Below are 15,056 nucleotides of genomic sequence, written 5' to 3' on the forward strand. Positions count from 1 at the left end.
TTTCCATTTCCCATAGCTTTTTGGGCTTCCTGGTTATAAGCCTCACTGGTTTCTGTTTGGGGGGCTCATCTCTCCAGTGCAGGTCCCAAGTGTTGGGGTGCCTGATGTGGGGCTTGTACCCTTCCTCAGGGAGATACTCCATATTTGTGAGATCCCTCCAAACTGTGGGTTGTGTAACAGTGGCAGGGGTTTTCAGTGACACTGCTTCTCTGCCTCTCCTATTTGTCTCAGTGTGGTTCTTTTACCCTTTGTTGTGGAGATGTTCAGATAGTTTTCAAGTATTTTCCAGAGAAAATTCATCCATATGTAGATGTAGACTTGATATTTCTATGGGAAGAGGTGACTTCAGAATTTTCCTGTGTTATCTTGAATGGCCTCCCAGGTGATCTTTTAAAAATATACTTAATCACTACATTTCATGATTCCACCATCTTAATTTTTTAAAACTTTTGTCTCCCCTAAATCTTTTCTTGACTTCTTGGGATTGATTGAATTCTTTATTCTACTTTTCCTGAGTTGGGATTTATTGATTCTATATCTAGCATTTTAGTTCTCTCTTTTACGTGTTAACATGAGTATTGACTTAGAGGAAGATTGATCTACACTTTGTATTAGTTAGGAAGAAGATAAAGATGGAAAGTATTCTAATGCATCTCTTCCTTCACCTTCCATACTATTGCCAATATTTTAGTTGTCTATCACTAGCCTCCTAGTCAAACATCACTTATGCACCACTTCACATGCTCTCAGCCTCATTTGTCTTTTATTATCTGTACCACAGCAACTAGTTCTATGTGGACATTGTGCCACATACCTTTTGCCTCCTACACTGAGATACTTCTTGGAGCCCTCACATATTTATCCTGGAAGTACAGATAACACCTTGAAGGGCAAATCTTTGTTCATTTCCATTGACCAAATAACCACTGCCTCTACTTTTTCCCTTCACCCACAGAAGGTCCTTAGATATGTTTTATACAGCTTTTTGGGGAAACTTTCATTGAGGAGTCAGTCGTATTGGGTTTTTCTTACCTGCTTCATTCTCCTTTTCACTCACTCCTGTAATCTAAGATCATCCTCTCCAATAAAGTAGTAGTATAAAAGACCCCATCTTGGGCTCTGGTAGTTAAAGATTAAGTCCCTGAGACCTGAGATGGGGACTTTGAGATGGATGATCTTGAGAAATCTAAAACTTTGGAATGGCAGATGCTGTTACCTAAATTCACCTAGAGCAGGGGTGGACAGTTCCCATGTATATGGATAATCTATTATTTCCATACCCATACATCTCTGCTTCTCTGCCTGAGGGCTTTCTCTAGCATTTTGGGAGCTTCCTAAATGCATGTGAAGAGCAGTCCAGAAATGCCGGGGTGAAATGCCCCTGGAAAAATCTTCAACCAATGAAAAATGATAGTTGGTGGACAACTGCATATTCTACAAGAATCTCTAAATCAGGAGGAAGCCATCATTTCTCACAGTGGTGAAACACTTAGTAATGGACTCTTCATTGCATTTTCTCCCCTGTCTCTTCCCTGTCTCACTTTCCCCACTTCCTTATTGGGAACACGTAGTTTATTTGGGAGGTGATCTCAAGAAACACAAGACTTTGCCTCTGATCTATGTTTAGGGAAATCCATACTAAGATAACCCAGATTCCTTTGCACCCAGCAGGAGGGCAAAGAAAACTCTTTGTCCTTGCCAAAGGAGAGCACACTCTTTTAGCCTAAAGCAAAGACTCTACTTTTCCCTGAAGACCGTACAAAGACTTTTTGAATTAGGTGACTTACATGATGATACTTGCTGTTCTCCAACACTTTAGACCTCCCAAGAGAATAACCAGATCTCAGCACAGCCTGAACATTGAAAGTACTACTCTTGTGTCAGGAGGAGACAGCATGCTAAAGGAATTGGAGTACCTGGCTAATATGTAGTCTAGGAACCAGGAAACCTCAGGCAGAAGAGTATCTTGAAGAAGTTAGATAAAGGAAGGAAATAATAAAGGCTAAATAAAGAAGAATTTATGGACACAGGATCCCTCAATCATGGCTTGGGAGTCAATGTACTGGCAAGGACACTTGCAGCCAATCCCAAGAATCTGTAGGGGGAATGGCTTATTTATTAATTAATTCATTCATTCATGATAGACATAGAGAGACATAGGCAGAGGGAGAAGCAGGCTCCATGCCGGGAGCCTGATGTGGGACTCGATCCCGGGACTCCAGGTTCACACCCTGGGCCAAAGGCAGGTGCCAAACCACTGAGCTACCCAGGGATCCCCAGGGAATGGCTTCTTTAAGCTTACCCTTGTGTGTTTTCTGAATAGATTCCCTTGGATGTCCCACGTTGTGATATCAGAAAAGCCCAAAGCAGGAAAAGGAGAGGGACACCATGCAATGCGGTAAATAGGAAAAAGTGGTAGATGTCTCTATGAAACTGGCACAGGGACTGGAATGGGACATGAAGTCAAAGATTTTGAAAGAACCTGAAGTGATGTACAAGAGGTGCTCCACATACTGGGGGTTTTCTTTCTAGTATGTTTAGTAGAGCTCTAAGCCAAGAGTTTGAGATTTTATGTAAGGAACTCCTTTTACTTGTTTTAAGTAAGCTATTTTTTTTAACAACAGTTTTAGATTTACAGAAAAATTAGCGATATTACAGAGTTTTCCCATTGTGTTTTGTACCCAATTTTCCCTGTTATTAATATTTTTCATTAGTATGGCACATTTGTTAAAGAGTAATGAACCAATATTGACATATTATCAATTAAAGTCCATATTTTATTCAGATTTCCATAGTTTTTACCTAATGCCCTTCACCTTTTTTGTTGTTGTCGTTCCAAAGTCCCGTCAAGGATACCATGTTACATTTTAGCTGTCATGTTTCCTTAGGTTTCTCTTGGGCATGGCAGTTTCTCAGAATTTCCTGGTTTTCAATTACTTTAACAGTTTTGAGGAGCACTGGTCAGATATTTCAGAAAATGACTCTCAATTGAGATTTGTTAGATATTTAATTCATGATTAGGTTTAGGTTATAGGTTTTGGGGAGGAAGATGACAGAGGTAAAGTGCCATTTTCATATAAAAGCTATATACTATCATCATGATTTCTCATTCTTTATTTTGACCTTGATTACCTAGTTGAGATCATGTTTGTCAGGGTTCTCCATGTTAAATTTACTGTTTTCTCTCTTAGTCTCTGCCTCCAGGAAAACTGAATCTAAGACATATTCCTATTTAGTGATCTTGTCATAAAATCTGATACTTTAAATTATACCTGGTCTAATAAAAAATAATTTACAAACTTTTTCAAATTACTATAAAGATAGATTGATAGATTAGACCAATCCATCATTGATTTATAGATATTCTTACAGATAAGATAAAGCTTGGAAAGTTCAATAATTTGGGAAGACAAAGTGGGGATAATGGGAAAATAATGCTCTACTTTGAGGAGTAGTGCCTTTTCTTTTATACCATGATTAGAGAGCTAAGCCAGAACTGAATATACAAGAAAATTGATTTTACTAGTCAACAATAATTTAAAAGTCTCTTATAATCTGGTTTGGATTTTAAAGTGATCTCTTAGCTGAGTGGAATTGACAGGGGACCAATATTCCAGAACCATCAATTTTGCAATTCTCAGATCAATTTTATTTGTTGTGAGATGGTATAAGACTCTGTTTAGTCTTTAGGACTCTTTGTGATGTCATAACTATAAGTACATATGGACTAAACTATCCAATGGTTCAATTAATCAGTATGCAGATAATTCTCAATAAATCTGTTTTAGATTATAACACTGATTTTTACTTTCAGAAAATGTTTTCCATGCTATATGAACTTGTAGAAATGCAAGAAGCAGATGTCCAGGTTTTCCCCTTCTGTCAATCCTGTGGTAAGCAGTGCTGGGATGCTGATGAAAAATTCTCTCTAATCTACATGGCTTTATTCTATAGATTATCAAACTACAGCTCTGTGGAAATAGGCCAAGAAATGCAAATAAGCTACTAGCATTTGAAAAGGTTCATTATATGGACTGTGCTAACACTGTAGTCTATATTATACTAAAGAATATAATTCAAAGATTCCTTTAGATCATTTTTAAAGGAGCACACAGGGATAAAGAAGACAGATATTCCTCATAGGTTACCATATCTTCTTCTATCCTCATTGATACTAATGTGGCTTTTGTCTGAGGCCTGAACAATATATACTCCTTATTAATCTGTTCCATTATCACATTTAATTCATCCCATACTATGTTCAATTAACCTTTGTAGGACATTACATTATTCAAATAAGTCTCCTTAAACCTATGGTATCATTTTGTTTGGAGGACAGAGGAGGTGACCATCTGGTCCCAGGTTCTTCCTGTTTCTACTTCATGAGTAGTTATAGCCATATAGTTATATTGATCTCCCAGAATACTCTGAGCATTTTGAGCTTTGCCTTTGTTTGTAGTATTACCCTACCTGTCTCCCAGTGGATTCTATACGTCTCCCAGTCTTGTTAAGAGTCTCACTTTTGTAGCCTTTTCTCAAATGCCATAATTTCTTTATTCTGCTACTCATTTTACACTTCAGGATTGCTAATAGGTAAGCATATCCATATTGATATTTTATTCCCACTACTCCACACTAGTTAGAAAGAAGATATCCAATTGCATTATCATAGTAATCTATAGGAAAGCAGTATCTCTTTTTGCCAACTCTCTGCTAATTATATATAGATTTAAAGAGGTCAATCCTAAAGGCCAGTGAGTTCCTCAGAAGATGATTATTTTAGAGAACTAGTTCATTATTTGTCTTTTGAATAGATAAGTATGGATAATAAGGTTCTTTCCTTGTTTAGGGGTATATACCAATAGAAAAGGATTATAGCCCCAATCAAGATTAAAAGAGAATTTCTTTTTAGTTCATAATATTTACAAGTATTTCAACTTGCATATGAACATGAGGCACTTATCTCAGGCTACATGTCCAAATCTTTAGAAACTTGAAAATAAATATCTCCATAAGTATATATTACATAATGTGGTGGCTACTATATGTTACCAAGATCCTTGTTCAGAAATAAAGGACTGATTGCCCAGGTTTGTTGAGAGTGCTGTGTGCATATACCTTTCAGCTGTCAGCCTTCTTTATGGCTTCCCTAGTGGAAGAGAACAACCTTGTCCAAAGCCATGCCTCTTTCTTGGATGGTCTGTGTCCAATAAATAATTGTCCTGGGAGTATAAAAGTCTAGCCTTCTTTTTTCCAGCTGGGGCAGCTCTGAGGAATAATTTTATCTTTAGATCTTCCTCCAGGGTTAGCTGAGGTATTCTATTCAGACAGCACTGAAGCTTGACTTCTCCCTCTGCTCAGTTCTGCTTGATTCCTTTCTTTTTTGCAGTTGAGAATCCTGAGAATGCTCTTTAAAAAAAAAAAAACTGTCTGTCTGCAAATAATCTTCATCTCTGAGTCTGCCTATTTCACATTGAGTTTTCAGAAAGCAGGAAACACAATGAACACTGTGATGTCTCCATTTTGATGAAGTTTTTGCCTTCTCTTACAAAAAATAAACCCTTTTGTCCTATGGAGCAGGACACAGTAGGATAATAGAGCAGCCTAAGCTGAATCAGAACCTTGAAATGCAGTATAACCTGAGGCCACTAGACTAGAGCCTGCAAGATCCAAATAGAACATTAGTGGTCATTATGTATCTGGTATAATAGTAGTAATACCCATGTTTTTCCCACCTCCCCTATTTAATAATTCTTAAAGAAGAACTATCCCCATTTTACATTGAACTTAGCCACTTATAAAGTATCTGGATTTTTTTTTTTTTTTTTAGAGAGAATTTATCTGCCAAGAGTTAGAGATATGCCTGCTTAGAGAAAGTCTAAATGGCAGAGAAAAATAGGTCAATCATGCTCCTAGAAATTGATTGCACCAGCAGGTTATGTGTTTGGAGAGTAAGGGCAGTTTAGTAATATTTGAAAGCATGCCCACAGAGTGGGGGCCATGAGTTTAGATGGGGTTAAGTGCATTCTCTACTTCCCTAACTGTACCATTGTGGGTGGTAAAGAGAAGAACTGATTCTTTGTACTTTTGTATGGATGAATGGTTGAATTTGTTCAAAGCTCTTTAAAAGGTCCCAGCAGGCATGTACAAAACAGAAAAGGAACATGTCAAACTGAACCTGACTTGTACATTGATCCCAAACTAGCCTTCCGAGGCTCTGGGGTAAGATGAGCTCAGGGGTGAAACTCTCTCCCTACCCTTAATGAAATCTCGCTTAGGTGATCAGAGTTGAAAATAAATAAAAGCTTGCATTAGTACTAGAAGGTAAAGAAGGCTACTACAACATCTAGTGCATTTCTTGAAGTTGTTGAAGTGTGTAACCAACGTGGTGAGATAGAAGTCAAGAGTGGCCACTGACTTGCTACTGTGGGTTAATAGCAATGGCTACTTACAGCAAGGGGAGCTCAGTCTTTTAAGTCTAAACCAGTGATGCTTCTTCCTGATGGATAGGTACTAGGAAGGAGGCAAACTATGGTTGCCACCTTAGAGTTCAATAAAACTGGATTAAGAAAGTCAGTCACTTCTGGCATGGCAACTTCAAACAGTGAAAGTCACACAGTCTAAGTCAGTTTATATACTCACTTCACTCAACCTGGAAATGTCAACAGAAAAAAAAAATGTTGAGAAGATCTAAAACCCTGGAACATGTAAGAGCTTAGTTCTATTTCATCCAAGAAGACTCAAGACTCAGGTGACCTATTATGCAAAGTAGACTTTTCAAGGAAAAGTCTTATACCTCCCTTAGCCTTTAGACTCTTTCTATAAGAGCTATTGTCATCAAATAGTTTACCATTTCTCACTGATTAAAGATTTAGCTAGCAGAGAGAAGTTAAATATCCGGTTCAGTGAAGGTAAGGACATATGGAAAGAAGGATTTCTCTAAAATGCATACAAAAATCAATTTGACTGTTTTGTCTAAGTGACAAATTAGAATTATGAGACCCATATAGCTCAAATATTTAGGTTACTAACAGTAACTAAAGGTTACAGACTATTTTGAGTGAAGAATTTATATATTTATGAAGAAAGCCTGTTTCTTATCTAAATTATTAAATGTTGAATGATTTTTTTTAAAAAAAGAAAATAATGTACTAGTTTCACAGTAAGGCATCCTACCTCACTCATTCAGAATGATTCAGTGAAGGACTACCCATGGTGGTGAAGTACGACTCCCTAGACTAGATTAAATCCCCTCTGTTTTACTCCCATTGTGCTCCAAACATCCCCTCATATCACTCTAATCTCTCATTCTTGTAATTCGTAATTGTGTCTTATTTTTTCCTGCTAGGCATTACAAACCATTAAGTCAGGGAGTATATAATGTGTCTCTAGAGTCTAGAACATAGATGACATACACCATGTGACACTTTTAAACATTTTTCCTATGATTCTTATCATTCAAGTTTAGACTTTTGAGAGAATATGAACTTTATGGAATAGTCAGAAAGGAGAAAGAAGAGGATATATATAAAATGGCTACACTTAAGAAAGAAGGAAATGAAGCTGTAAGTTTAAAATATCATTTGATTCTTTTGCCTTAGTGGATGTATCTTGCAAGAAGTTACAGTGGCCGAGTTCAAAAAGGGTGTTGCCTGTGTTCCATTTGCAAATGACATATCAGATAAAGGGCTAGTTTCCAAGATCTATAAAGAACTTATTAAACTCAACACCAAAGAAACAAACAATCCAATCATGAAATGGGCAAAAGACATGAACAGAAATCTCACAGAGGAAAACATAGACATGGCCAACACGCATATGAGAAAATGCTCTGCATCACTTGCCATCAGGGAAATACAAATCAAAACCACAATGAGATCCCACCTCACACCAGTGAGAATGGGGAAAATTAACAAGGCAGGAAACCACAAATGTTGGAGAGGATGCAGAGAAAAGGGAACCGTCTTACACTGTTGGTGGGAATGTGACCTGGTGCAGCCACTCTGGAAAACTGTGTGGAGGTTCCTCAAAGAGTTAAAAATAGATCTGCCCTACGACCCAGCAATTGCACTGCTGGGGATTTACCCCAAAGATACAGATGCAGTGAAACGCCGGGACACCCGCACCCGGATGTTTCTAGCAGCAATGTCCACAATAGCCAAGCTGTGGAAGGAGCCTCGGTGTCCATCGAAAGATGAGTGGATAAAGAAGATGTGGTGTATGTATACAATGGAATATTCCTCAGCCATTAGAAATGACAAATACCCACCATTTGCTTCAACGTGGATGGAACTGGAGGATATTATGCCGAGTGAAGTAAGTCAGTCGGAGAAGGACAAACATTATATGGTCTCATTCATTTGGGGAATATAAATAATAGTGAAAGGGAATAGAAGGGAAGGGAGAAGAAATGGGTAGGAAATATCAGAAAGGGAGACAGAACATGAAGACTCCTAACTCTGGGAAACGAACTAGGGGTAGTGGAAGGGGAGGAGGGCGGGGGGTGGGGGTGGATGGGTGATGGGCACTGAGGGGGGCACTTGACGATATGAGCACTGGGTGTTATTCTGTATGTTGGAAAATTGAACACCAGTAAAAAATAAATTTATTATTTAAACAAAAATAAAATATCATTTGATGTAATAATAGAATGAACACTGAAGGCCATTCTTAAGAAGCTTGCTTATAGTGCAGATGAAGAGAACCTATCTTAAGTTGGAAATTAATGTGGCTCAAATCTTAAGACAGTGTCATCTTACAAAGCCAGACTTCTCAATGCAAAAGTAATGAGAAGCAATTCCATTCTTTACAATTACTTGTCTCATGAAAGACCTTAAATGGAAAGAGTGGCCCACAGAAACAGTTGCTGAAATATGCTGCCCATCTTTTTGATGCCTTTCCATCCTTCCACAATGTATAAACTTTTCTATTCACTGCCAATGGCTTTTTTTCCCCTCCTCCTGGCCTTTTTATTTTTTAATAATAAATTTATTTTTTATTGGTGTTCAATTTGCCAACATACAGAATAACACCCAGTGCTCATCCCGTCAAGTGCCCCCCTCAGTGCCCGTCACCCATTCACCCCCACCCCCCACCCTCCTCCCCTTCCACCACCCCTAGTTCATTTCCCAGAGTTAGTCTATGTTCTGTTAAGTAAGCTTGCATTGGGAGTCATGTGTATGGTGAAAGAGAGTGGTCTAGTTTCATTCTTCTGCATGTGGATGTCCAATTTTCCCGGCACCATTTATTGAAGAGACTGTGTTTCTTCCAGTGGATAGTCTTTCCTCCTTTATCGAATATTAGTTGACCATAAAGTTGAGAGTCCACTCTGGATTCTCTATGCTGTTCCACTGATCTGTGTGTCTGTTTTTGTGCCAGTACCACACTGTCTTGATGACCACAGCTTTGTAGTACAACCTGAAATCTGGCATTGTGATGCCCCCAGCTATGGTTTTCTTTTTTAAAATTCCCCTGACTATTCGGGGTCTTTTCTGATTCCACACAAATCTTAAAATAATTTGTTCTAACTCTCTGAAGAAAGTCCAAGGTATTTTGATAGGGATTGCATTAAACGTGTAAATTGCCCTGGGTAACATTGACATTTTCACAATATTAATTCTTCCAATCCATGAGCATGGAATATTTTTCCATCTCTTCCTCCTGTCCTTTGGTCTTTGATCCTTTCTTCTTGGAGAAAAAGCTCATTTTCTCCCTATAAAGAAATACTAAACCTTTCTGTAAACTTTCCACTGTCTTTCCTTTAGGCAAGAACATTTATAGGGTTCTTCTTATAGGTTGGAAGAAAGAAGTCTTACTCCCAGGCTGTTAATTTTTATATTGTCATAGATTAAAGTAGGTCTGTTTACTTATTACTTCTGTTCCATTGTTATGGTATCTTCCTGAACATCTGTTCTAGCTCCCATATCTATATTTCACCCATAATATCCTCTCTGATCATTTATTTGTCATGTATCTAGGAAGTAGGTAGTTAAGAATTAGGCAAAGATATCCTGTCAGTCTATAAATCCTTTCAATCCTCTTACCCCCATGGTGCTCTCTCCTGGATTTCTATAGCATTGGCACATGGCTTGCAGCTAGGCATGGAATGCAGCAGCTTTTATATCCAGTTCCAGCAGAGAATGATTGGGACCTTTAAAGAGCTGTTATGGATGCCTAAGCAGGCAATTTGGCTAAGCTGAAAAGAAAAATCTATATGTCTATACTTATGTACCTAACAAAGACTCAATGCATCTGAGCTGAGGGAAAGGATCATGTCATAGGGTGACTTTATCTTGCTTCAGAACCTGCCACGAGAAAGCTCTCTGGACTCCTGCAGAATTGAGCCATGGTAGATTCTAGGAACTTAATTCCTAGGCCTTATAGTTTGCAAAGACACTCTATGGGCATCACTGATAGATCTGTTGTATATGGACAGTGGGTCTCTCCAGGTGGCCATAGAGTTTATGGCTTTATACATGGGTCATTCATGTTGTATATAGTCTTTGGAAAGGATAAAAGGATCAAACTGGACTGTTGGCTTTATGCTAGTAGTCTTGGATAAACAATTTTCTCTCCTCTGGGCCAGCATTGGAATGAAAACATGGTTCATTTGCCCCATGACAACTTCTCTCATTCAATTGGGTTAGTCAAGTCAGGAATCCATGACTCTTTTATTATTGCTATTATCAAGTAAGGACCAGTCTGAGATTTGGCCCTATTCCCTTTCAACCTGCCTGCAGTCAGTTTTGAGGGGTCCAGGTTTTGTAAGAAGTTGAATTTTCAGCAAAATCCCTATTCATTTGGAACTTTAAATATTAAGTCATGCTCTTTGTGTATTTCAGTATTTTCCTGGAGACTGACTTCTTCAGTGCTGCTAGAATGTTATAATACTTAATGAATTGACTTCTCTAACATGGCTTTGAAGGCAGTTTTTCCTCAAACACTAGGCAGCCTACTATAGCATAATCTCATAGGCTTTTGAGTCAATCCAGGCCCACCCTGATGAAAGAAGTGAGTTTTAGGATCTTCACTAAAAAAAATAGAGATGCCAAAAAATAAAGGCAATGGGGATATAAAGTACTTAAGAATTACCATGTATTAGTAGTAGTGCTAAGCCAGTGATTCTCCTTTCTTAGCCCATATCTTGTGATTCTCCAGTTCAGATTGTCATTCAAGGGGCTCAGGAAGTACCTCCCATTGACTCCCAATTCACTGGCCAATGTCCAGTTATCTAAACCTAGTACAAACAAGTACTTGGTATGTTTTTGTCAGTAAGCTGCTACCTCAAGATCCTATATAACCATAACATAGTTGACAGGATTACATTAACTCAGATCAATTTTTGTTACTCATAAATGCCACTCAAGATATTAAATGTACTTCTCTATTACATACTTCCCCTAGTTAAAAAGGGCTATATGTACTATTGGCACATTGGAAGATGATTAAGGACAGGACATTTACTTCAAGATGTCTAAAACCTTAATCTCTGTAGAGGGCTTGGCATCTGCTATCTCAAAATGTACCTTACCTTTCTATTATATTGCTTTCTGACTTGGCAAAGAAAATCCAGTATGGCAAGAGTGAGGCCTGGACCCTCTGTCCTTAACAGAAAGAGCTAGTTGTATGTGGTCACTGGTGTTTGGTTATCTTTCTGGGTGCCTGGCAACCCCATGGAACTTGTAGTAGGGAAACAAGCTGGGCCATAACTTATTCCATTGCTTTCTTAGCTTCTCTGCATGATCTCACTGGAGCACCACTGAGTGATTTGTGAAGAACTATAGGAGGCTTTAGCATGCTAAGGAGAGGTATATTCACATAGTCCGGCATGGAATGCCAGAATGAATAGGACAACCTCATTTCCTATGTTTGATTACTATGATTCATCCAGTTCTTCATGAGCCTCAGAAGAGTGGTATCCAAGCATGGCTATCACCTTCAAATCTAGTCAGTGTGGTATCACTAGAGCACAAACAAATGAGTTTTTATGTGGGATGTTTCCTGGGATGTTACCACCACTTTCTGGGTTTCTGCCTTATTAAAAATTAACAGCTTTATTGAAGTATAGTTGGTGTACAATAAACATTTAATATATGTAACTTAGTACATTTTGAAACATGTATATACCTGTGAAACTATCAAAGCATTATTATGACAGGAATGAATATATCTATCACTGCCAACAGTTTTCTCCTGCCACCTTCTAACCCCTCCTTCCAACTGACTTTGTCTCTATATATTACTTGGCATTTTTTAGAATGGAATCTTAGAGGATGTACTCTAAAAAATTATGGCCTATGTCATTTAGCACTATCCTATTGAAATTCAGCCATCTTGTTGAATCTATAATTTGTTCCTTTATATTGCTGAATAGTTCCACTGCATGGATATACCACAGTTTGTCTACAAACTCATCTCTTGATGTATACTTGGTTTGTTTCCAGGGTTTGGCTATTACAACTAAAGCTGATATGAACATTTGTTAGCAGATTTTTGTTTGGGTATACACTTTCACTTGATCTTACCCAAAAGGCTGAGAAGTGATTGGATAGTCACTTCCATTTATCTTGCATGAATATCTGGGTATGGAATAGCTACATTACGTAGTAAATGTGTGTTTAACTTATTTATGAAACTGCCAAACTCTCTTAAGATGTGGTTGTTCAATTTTATCTTCCCATGGGCAGTATATGAGAGAGAAATTTGTTCCATTTACTCAACACTTGATATGAGTCAGAACTAAGAGGGCAAAAGTAAACTGCATGAGTACCCCTCCTGCTTGCACTAAATTCTAAATGTACCATTCCCATCTTAGAAGGTTGGACAAGCAAAGTGACAATCACTGTGACTTAATGGCCATTCTATTTCTATCAGGCTATAGTAACACCAAAAGCTGTTTCTCAAAGGCATATAATTCTCCTTTGCAGATGATATGGCCTTTCTTCAGAACCCCAGGGGCTTTCCAGAAAATCTACAATGAAATATTTCTCACCATTGACACCATCAGGTCTGCTAAATCATCTGACTGAAGAAGTAAAACTGCTTGCATCATAGTCTGGACCTGCCAAAGAGTACCTTTCTGCTCTAGGCTCCACTTAAAACTGGCAACCTTTTGTGTCACCTATAGTCCAGATCAGAATCTCAGGTGAGGGATTTGCTATCCTCAGAACACAAGAAGGCTGACCAGACCTTGTGCTTCCTTCTTTGTGGCAAGGCATGCAAGATACAGAAATCTGTATTCTACTTTGGAGGTATCCAGGCACATTGCTGTTTACTAGATCTCTAGAAGCTTTATTAAAGTTATAGATTTTTGAATCTTGGAGGGGTTCCTCTCTTGCCTTCCAGAGAATACGGTTCTTATGAAAACTTTCCATATAGTACCCAACTCACACACATCCTGCCTCATCAGCATGTTTTCATGCATATATGGATCAATATGATATTCTTTCCGTATTCCAAGATGGACATAGTCCAGATTTCTTCTAATTATATTATGACAGGCAAGGAAGACATACATGGTTTACTTGTCCTTTCCATATGAATTAAAATTTCCCCAGGGATATTTTTGTTATTCTTTCCTAAATTATATAGACAAAAAAAATACATCTACCTAATCAATGGCTGTATACAACTTATTCATTAATGTGCTTTCACAATGATACTACCTCCACCACAGCAGCCACAATTATGGTTTCTACTTGGCTGAGTTTGCAGTACTATAGAGAGTCATTTTTTGGATTCACCTTTACCATAACATAATGAGTCATCCCATAATCTGCCTTGGTAACTCAGGCATTTCTACATTGTTCTGCATGGGTCACCATTTTCCCTAGGCTTCAAAGTGCTTACTTTAGCAATGAGTTTGCTCTATCCTCTAGGATGGAGAGCAGGGAAGGATGTTAAATCTTATGTATCCAAGTCAATAAATTATTGCTTATTTAGCAGTATATTTCATTCCTTTTGATCAAGAACCCTCAAAATCCAATACTACATATACAGCCCTGGTCAGCACCTGCTAACTACTACTTACAGTTTTCTATAGTTATAATCTCTTTCTTCCCTGTTGCCCATATATCCCTCATCTTGTTATAATGGGACAACCCTAATTATATGCCTGAAGGAAGTTTTTGCTGAAAGCTGCTGCCAGCTGGTGTTGGAGAAGACTATACCATATCTTCCCGAGGATGGGGGTGGGATTAGTTATAAGAAGGAGTGTTAAACAGTAGCTCGGGAGGCTCTAATGGTATAGGGAAGTCTGTAAACCACAATCTGTAGTAGTATCCAGCTAGCTATGCCTAATCCATATCAGATTACTAGGTTTTCCTGACCAGGGCCATAGTCAAAAGACCTGCCTTGACTGAGGGTGCAACTATCTTTGAAGCTCAGCAACTTTAATTTGGTCTATTCCTTGGCTGTGTCCACTCTGTCACTGCAGGAGATAAGAGCCTCTTTGAAAACTATAAGAGGGACCTTTTTGCACTCATATTTAGCCTTTAACTACTTGTTAATCACTGTTATTTTTCTGAGGGTATCAAGTCATCTCTGAAGATTTATATAGCCAATTCTAAAAGTGTGAGAGAACAATGCATACATGGGCAGAAGCCTGAGTCACAGCACAACAAGGATGTTCCACCAACCATGATATTTTCTCACATGATGATTGGTGAAATCTTTATTAGTGGGGCTGCCACCTTATGTCATGGATTATTCATGCCCCACATTCCACTCAATATGGAGTCATCCTTACCAGTCTGGTAATGAGTGCCCTATTCTCAAAATCCTATCTTTTTTCCTGCTTTCTCAGATAACTCCTGTTACCAACTGTATTGGTTTTGGTCCTTTGGGAAGCATATGCTAAGAGGTTAGAAGTACAATAAAATTATTGTGAAAGATGAAGGGGAAAAGAGGAGGAGTAATCAGAGAAAGACTTCATATCATGATTATGCTCTCATGCCTGTGAAAGGAAAAGACAAATAAAAAAGATTGGGAAAGCAATAACTTCAAACTATGTTGCAGTTCTGAGAATGCTCTGGAGTTCCTGTCTGGGCTGGCAAAGA

At 38.3% G+C, this 15,056-nt stretch overlaps 2 long non-coding RNA genes across 2 annotated transcripts in view; one reads left to right on the forward strand and one right to left on the reverse strand.

Moving 5' to 3' along the window:
- LOC125754050 (uncharacterized) overlaps positions 1–11,630 on the reverse strand; it is a 33,563-nt gene extending 21,933 nt beyond the window's left edge. The window contains exon 1 of the long non-coding RNA XR_007407321.1: positions 11,531–11,630. This is a non-coding gene — a long non-coding RNA (uncharacterized LOC125754050). The remainder of the gene's footprint in view (positions 1–11,530) is intronic.
- A 60-nt stretch (positions 11,631–11,690) lies between these two features.
- Positions 11,691–15,056, forward strand: part of LOC112675464 (uncharacterized) — a 41,988-nt gene continuing 38,622 nt past the window's right edge. The window contains exons 1-2 of the long non-coding RNA XR_003145892.3: positions 11,691–11,807; positions 12,927–13,144. This is a non-coding gene — a long non-coding RNA (uncharacterized LOC112675464). The remainder of the gene's footprint in view (positions 11,808–12,926; positions 13,145–15,056) is intronic.

This window comes from Canis lupus, chromosome 30 (assembly GCF_003254725.2).
Source record: "Canis lupus dingo isolate Sandy chromosome 30, ASM325472v2, whole genome shotgun sequence".
Lineage (NCBI taxonomy): Eukaryota > Metazoa > Chordata > Mammalia > Carnivora > Canidae > Canis > Canis lupus.